Genomic DNA, 8,000 nt, shown 5'->3' on the forward strand with positions numbered 1-8,000 from the left:
GGTCAGGGGTGTTGGACAAGGTTTGGTTCGCGGGCTATATTAGATCTCATGTGGGCCGGACCATTTTAAATATAATATTTAGATTTTTGTATTTTATAAATGGATTAAAAGAATGGGATTAAAAGCCCTGAATATACTGTTTTTTTGTAAATCTAAAACAATGTTTATTTGAGCTTTTTTTAGATAATACAAAATGATTTTTGAACTAAAAACTTAAAAAAAATATTAAAAAATGACAATTATTGATTTAAAAGGGGTAAAATCAGGAAATTTAATATACATCTATCATTTAAATTTTATTCCTAAACAGAAAGTCGGCACATGATTTCCGATTAACGCCCAAAATAAAAAGCGCATTGCCTTTGAAAGCGGAATTTCCCACAATTTCATGTCACATTGAACGCACCACCACTTCAATCCCACATGACCCTCCAACCTGAAAAAAAAAAAACCTGAAAACTCTGTTGATTATAATGATTCATTTTCCCGGGAAATCGCCATTCGCAGAAACGCCCGAAATAAAAAGCATGTCGCCTTTGAAAGCCTAATTTCCCACGATTTCATGTCTCATTGAACGCACCACCACCTCAATAACACATAAAAAAACCCGTGAAAACTCTGATGATTATTGTGATTTATTTTCCCCCGAAATCGCTGCGAGTACAAAAAAAAAAAACGCCATTTGCGGAAACGCACCAAATAAAAAGCGCGTGGCTAAACGAAGATGCACGAGTGAGTCGGAGATGTTTGACGAAGGTGAACGATCAGCAAAACACCAAAAAAGCATAAGCGCTGATATAATTGAGTCTCTCGGGAGGGGGGTGCCGGGACCGGGGGGGGTCCCCGCTATTATTTCCCACAAGCATGAAAGATGACCGTAAACAAACAACTTTGATCGACGGCGGCAAAATGTTGACGAGGGACGCAGAACTGTTATAATAATGCCTTGCGTTTGTGTGTGTGTGTGTGTGTGTGTGTGGTGACGGCGTGATGAAGACAAATAGGCCAGCGGCGAGAAACGCAAGCGAGCTGTAATTGACGCCCGACGCCAACGGTGACCCGGTGACCGCCGACGACGACTCGGTCGACGCGGCAAATTGTTTGGGGAGGGACGTCGGCTTTCCGCTAATGAGCCATTAAGTCATAAGGTGGCCTTATACACTCATACCTCTACTTACAAATATGCCTCTAGATACGATTTTGTTTTACCGTATTTTCACGACTATAAGGCGCACCGCATTATAAGGCGCACCCTCAATGAATGACATTTTTTCCAGATATAAGGCGCACAGTATTATAAGGCGCACTGTCTATTTTGGAGAAAATTTAAGACTTTTAAGTGCGCCTTCTTGTGGTGAAAATACGGTAATTGCTATTGACTTCCAGGTATGAAGCACTCACTACTTCACAGTCACCTCTAGAGCCAGCCATTGTTGATGTTTTGGATTTTTTTGTATAAAATCTTGCAGTGGGGGAGGAGCTATATGATAGAAGATTTTGTAAACTAAGATGGCATCTGCATATTTAACAGTATTGTTTCAGTTCAGGCTTTTGTGTTTTTTTTAATATCCGACAGTGGTGGTTTTTCGTTTTTTGTTTTCTGTTTTTCCATATATAAGGCGCACTGGATTATAAGGCGCACTGTCTATTTTGGAGCAAATTTAACACTTTTAAGTGCGCCTTATAGTGGTGAAAATACGGTATATGCAATTGAGTGCCTGGAGATACGAAAACAAGCCGAGTTAGAAAATCCCCCAGAATTGAAATGTATTTGTTGGTAGTTGCGTTTGGACCGTTAAACAAAAAAGATCTAAGAGAGAGATTTAAAGCAGCGGTGTCCCATTTGAAGGATTTCCTTTTGATCGTCAGCGGCCCGGCCAGCCGTGAAATGAATGGTCGTCGTCCGCGGGAAGTCAAGTGAACGGTCGTCGGGCGGGGAGACGTCTTAGTCGGCGCGTCACATCAATTTCTTATTAGCCCGTCATCCCGTCGGCGCAACGCCGCCCATTTGGAGCCTTCGCGTTAGCGTTAGCGTTAGCCGTCAAGTGCCGTTGGTCAATTACGCGCGGAAAAGGAAGCGAATCGAGGATTAATACCCGCTTGGGGAATTAGTCACTGACTACATTTTTACATCACCCAGTATTTTGTTTTAATCCAAATATTTTATATATTTACTTTAATGTTTTAGTTCGAGTCCTACCCACTTTTTTAACCTCAAAACTGTGTAATTTCAATCTCAGACCTACAAAATAAAGTCCAATTCATTCATTGATTCATTCATTTTTCTGAACCACTTATCCTCACAAGGGTCGCAGGGGGTGCTGGAGCCTAGACCAAGGACGAGACTAAAGAAGTGACCCGGGAATGAACTAAAATCAACAGGAAATGACCTCAAAAGTCAAAGAAGCGACGTTGAACTGCTACAAAATGTACGGATAGCGAACCCGTTATTGAAAAATATAGATACGCTAGTTATGCTAATGAGTGCTAGCTACCCAATTCCTTTAGATTGATCAAAAAATTCCTGCCACAAGTCGTGTTTTAACAAGAAAATGACCGAAAAATGACCCTAAATGTAAAGGACCAGATTAAAAGACAGGAAGTGACCTAGAAATAAACTAAAATCAACAGGAAATGACCTCAAAAGTCAAAAAAACGACTCCAAAATGCTCCAAAATCTACAGAAAGTGATGCAAAACGAACAAGACGCGACCTTGTCTTTAACAACAATAGATACGCTAGTTATGCTAATGAGTGCTAGTTACCCAATTTCCTTTTGACTTCTAAAAATGTGTCTAAAAGAAAAGGAAGTGACCGTCAAAATAAAATGCCATAATCAACAAAAAGACCTCAATCTGTCTCATTATCAACGTTTTTTGATGAGAAGAAGAAAAAGTAGCCTTTGTTGACAACAACTTGAAATAAAAAATATAAAAAGTCTGGGTGACCAAATGGCCATCAACGCCGCGCGCGTAATTACGCGTGAGCGCGCTACGCTAATTAAAGCTCGTAGCTCTGCCACGCCGACGGCAACATGAATAATTGAGCTTTTATTAATATTCAAAAGTAGCCCTGGGAATATATTAGACATTTTTTTTACGCTGCCACATATTGTCGGCTAGTAAGAAGTATGGATTACTGGAATTTAGAACTGCTAGTCTTGCTAACATTTAACGACCCGGATTAAGCGCTTATCTTACCTGTTGGCAGAAAGGCATGATGGTCCATAATGGTGAGGAAAGGACGTGATTGGCCGGAATGTTAATGTTGGACTCCCCCCCATTCCTTCATGTTTCCGGAAATTGCCTGAAAATGTAAACACTTTAGTAATTTTTTTGTTTACTTCACTTTATTTTTTGTGTATATAAATCTTTTTTATGGCTTATTTATGAACACACTTTATAGTTTTAGCTTTAAAACTCATTGTACTTGTTTAATGACAATAAAGTAAGGTGTCAAAGTTGCGGCTTGGGGGCCAAATGTGGCCCACCGCATCATTTTGTGCAGCCCGAAAAAGTAAATGATTTGTCGACTTTCTGTTTTAGGATCAAATTAAAATGATAGATATAGATGTATATTAAATTTCCGGATTTTCCCCCTTTGAAATAGATAATTGTCATTTTTTATCATTTTTTTCTGAAAATGAAAATGAAAATCAGACATAGGCATTGTCGTCATCATTGACTTGACAAAAAGCCTAGTAGTCATCATACCCTCAGCAGCGTATGACGAAATTGTATAGTGCTTCTCCACAAGTTCGTCTTCCCAGGCCAGACACATTTATGACATTTATTTATGACATATTCATACTGAATATCCAGCTTTAATCCATTTATGAAAAACAAAATCAAAATATTATATCTAAAATGGTTAAATTTTATGATGTTCCCCTTTAAAATCAATAATTGTGATATTATATTCCCCAGAAAAAACATCCAGAAAAAGTACGGTAATCCCTCGATTATCACGGTTTCACTACAACACGTTTTTTCCTCTGGGAATTTTTTTGTTATTTCAATTTTTTTTTGTTCATAAAAGTCCATAAAAAAGTGAAAATCCAGGCTGAAATTCGCATCAAAGAGGAATCGAGAAACCCGTATTCTTGCGTTAGCATGTTTAGCTTCCATGTTATTAATATTGTGGGTTATTTCTGTAGCTCTCAGAAGGTAAATGACTTAAAGTATGTAGAATCATAATGTTTTTCCCCATTGTAAAGTAATCGGAAAAAACCTGGTGTTTGCCACAACCATAAATATTTCATATTTTAGTTTCTTTTTCTCCTCCTGACGACGACATATTTTCTTCTTATTACAAATGTTTTTTTTTCCATCTTCAGCTGTTGAATATTCACTTGACTTTGGCGATGGCTCCAATCTGGAATTTCTAATTAAAAAGCATTTTGGTGGCAAGCGCTGTTATTGTTTAATATCGCTCACCGTGGTGGCACGCCATCCATCATTTTGCCGCCGAGACCCCTCCACCCACCCCCCTCCAAAATAAAAGCGCTACCCTCAACAACGGCGCGGCGGCGTTACAAGGCGGGAAATGACGATTGTCGTTTTTAAATAAGAGACTTCTTTGTTTATAGCAGGTGATGAATGACTTGCTCCTACCAGCCACTAATCATCTCCTTTGCTTACCTTTGACTCCAGTGGCGTCCATTTTGGTTCTTGGGGTCAATTTCATTATGTTCGAGATAAAATGGATTTAAAAAATTGATTGAAAAGGGGGAAATTCAGGAAATTTAACCATTTTAGATTTTTTTTTTATAAATGGATTAAAAGAAGTGGATTAAAAGCCCTGAATATTCCGTTTTTAATGATCTAAAACAATGTTTATTTTAGATTTTTTTTAAATATATTTTTAGATTTGACAAACATGATTTTTGAACTAAAAATACTGAAAAAATTTATTAAAAATGACAATTATTGATTTAAAAGGGGAAAAAAATCAGGAAATTCAATATACAACATACAATTTTAGATATAATATTTTATTTTTTTTATAAATGGATTAAAAGAACTGGAATAAAATCCCTGTAAATTACATTTTTATAGATCTAAAACATTGTTTATTTGAGCATTTTTTTAAATATATTTTGAGATTTTACAAAATGATTTTTAAACTAAAATCACTGAAAAATATGATTAAAAATGCCAATTATTAATTTACAAGGGGAGAAAATCAGGAAATGTAATATACATCTATATCCATCACTTGAATTTCATCCTAAAATAGAAAATCAACATTCGTGATTTACTTGCCCGGGCCGCACAAAATTATGCGGCGGGCCACACTTGGCCCCCGGGCCGCCACTTTGACACCTGTGCTTTTAATGAGATGAAGAGTGGCTCCCGCGGGACACTTTTGCCTATAGAAATGTCTTCTTAATTTGCACTAAAGACAACAACAACAACAACAAAAAAGTCGGCCTTTTAACTTTCGTCCGCCATTTAACTTCTTTCCCCTCACATGACACTCATATCAACGAAATTCTCCAATGCTAAACGCTAATTTCTTAGCTTAACGAGTAATAGTGCTTATGGATGGGACGGCACGCACGCAGGGGGGACACGTTTAGCGTGGGAGGACGGCGTCGACTATCGAGCTGTGGTGGCCTTCATTGGTTCCGGCCGGCCGCCTCGCTGAGTGGGCGGGCGGGCGTGCTATTGGCACCCGGGTCCCGCTTTGGTGGCGGGACGGCAGGAGAAGACGCTTCTATTTTGATTAATGGAGGCTCCCGCTTGATTAATGTCCTGCCGTCCTGCCTTCTCCCAACTTTGCTCTTCTACTCCCTTAACCTACACACTCTTTTATTTTGTGCAAACATGACAAAAAGTCATGTGACGTACGTACTTTTGTGATCGAACTGATCCCATATGTCGGCGATATATTAAGAAAATACATTTTAATGTAAATTATTTCCATTTCCGTCCAGAGAGTCACTCTTGTGTGATGCTAGCTCTAATGTTAGCTTCAAAGCTAGCATAAGATTTTTCGACTGACGGTGACATGTCGCATTATTAAAAAAAAGCATTTTATGTGAGTGTATGTGTGTATTCATATGTATATATATACATACATATAAATATATATGTATATTGGTAAATTTTTGACAATTGTCACTCTTGTGTGATGCTATCTTACTGTTAGCTTCGCGTCGCAGCTAGCAAAACATTTTCCGACTGACGTGTCATGTCGCATCATAAAAAAAGTCATATTATGTGTGTGTATATATATTCAGGTGTGTGTATATATAAATACATATATAAATATATGTTGTTACATTTTTGATAATTGGCACTCGCGTGACTCTATCTTAACGTTAGCTTCGCGTCAGAGCTAGCAAAACATTTTTCAACTGACGGTGTCATGTCGCATTACATATTTTTTTTACATATTTTTAACAATCTCCTCAATAGGAGTGTCTCTCGCTGTCCAATCCGGCTTGCCGAACACTCCCAGTCAAAATGGCTTGGACGGCTAGAGTCGAGTAAACCGCAAAAAGTTGCTAAAAAGCCTTAAAATAAACAAGAAGTGACTCAAAAAGAGTGTAATTTATTCTACTTTGTTGTATTGTATCATAGTTTTAGTCAAATATTAAAAAAATGTTTTATCATTCTCAATTTTGGTCTGTTTTTACCCAAAAATATGCAATTTCTCGATCTAGTCTAGTTAGCATTGCCATCGACGTTCTTAGCGTCCAAAATAGCCCGGGCTAATGGCGTCCAATCTGCTGAGTCATTTGATTTGACGCGAGCGACCCCTCCTTCCCCCCCCTCAGGTGGGTCGGTCCCGCCAAGACAGCCAATGGCGGCGTGATTTATGGCGGCCAGAGGCGGCGGCTAATGACACCGACGCGGCGCTCATTGATTTGTATGAATGCCCTCCGCTCTTCATCTATCACACTTTAATGGCGGCGGACTTGGCGACGCGTCATCATGGAGTGGCCCCCCGCCGCGTCGAAAACAAGCCACTTGCACGTTAAGCCCGAGGGCCCCGCCCCCAAGCCCCGCCCCTGCCCCTATTACTATTAGCACAAGCTCTTTTGCTTCATGAAAATGATGCTTTGCTCAACAAAGCAAATAATAGCTTCTCTCGACTTATCAACACCCGCATTTGACTTTTTTACCACCGAAAAGGTGCCATTTTGGAAAATATGGAAGCCTTGGACACAGTGGGTGGGCTCTATTCAAAAGTTTTCAATCAAATAGCATGCTAGGCTAAATGTTTGGCCAATTTTCTGAGTGCTACGTTTTGTTTGCACATGGCAAAAAGACACATGCTAGGCTAATTGTATGCAAAATTGTTCAGTTGCTAGTTTCCTTCCACGTCCCTAAAATACACATGCTAGGTTAAATATATGTTAAATTGTCCAGTTGCTAGTTTCCTTCCACATCCCCAAACATGTATGCTAGGCTAAGTATATGCTAAATTTGCTAGTTTTTAAAAAATAAATGGATTAAAATAACTGGATTAAAAGCCCTGAATATTCAGTTTTTTTAGAGATCTAAAACAATGTTTATTTTAGCTTTTTTAAATATATTTTTAGATTTTACAAAATGATTTTTGAACTAAAAACACAGAAAAAAATGATAAAAAATGACTAACATTGATTTAAAAGGGGGAAATCAGGAAATTTAACCATTTTAGATAAAATTTGTTTTATTTTTATAAATTGATTAAAGGCCCTGAATATTCCGTTTTTAATAGATCTAAAACAATGTTTATTTGAGCTTTTTTTTATCTATTTTGAGATTTTCCAAAAGGATTTTTGAACTAAAAACACAAAAAAAATTGATTAAAAAATTGAAATTATTGATTTAAAAGGGGGAAAATCAGGGAATGTAATATACATCCATACTCTTCATTTGAATTTGAACCTAAAACAGAAAGTCGGCACTCATCATTGACTTTCCCGGGCCGCACAAAATGACATAATAGGCCACATTTGGCCCCCGGGCCGCCTCTTTGACACCTGTGCTTTAATACAAAAAAAA

The 8,000-nt window shown here is 38.1% G+C and overlaps 1 protein-coding gene across 1 annotated transcript in view; it reads right to left on the reverse strand.

Annotated features, from left to right (window-relative positions):
* znf507 (zinc finger protein 507) overlaps window positions 1-3,292 on the reverse strand; it is an 83,409-nt gene extending 80,117 nt beyond the window's left edge. The window contains exon 1 of the mRNA XM_077713931.1: window positions 3,201-3,292. The gene's annotated coding sequence lies outside the window, so the exon portion shown is untranslated. The remainder of the gene's footprint in view (window positions 1-3,200) is intronic.
* Window positions 3,293-8,000: the final 4,708 nt, after the last annotated feature.

The sequence above is a fragment of the Stigmatopora nigra genome, chromosome 3 (assembly GCF_051989575.1).
Source record: "Stigmatopora nigra isolate UIUO_SnigA chromosome 3, RoL_Snig_1.1, whole genome shotgun sequence".
NCBI lineage: Eukaryota > Metazoa > Chordata > Actinopteri > Syngnathiformes > Syngnathidae > Stigmatopora > Stigmatopora nigra.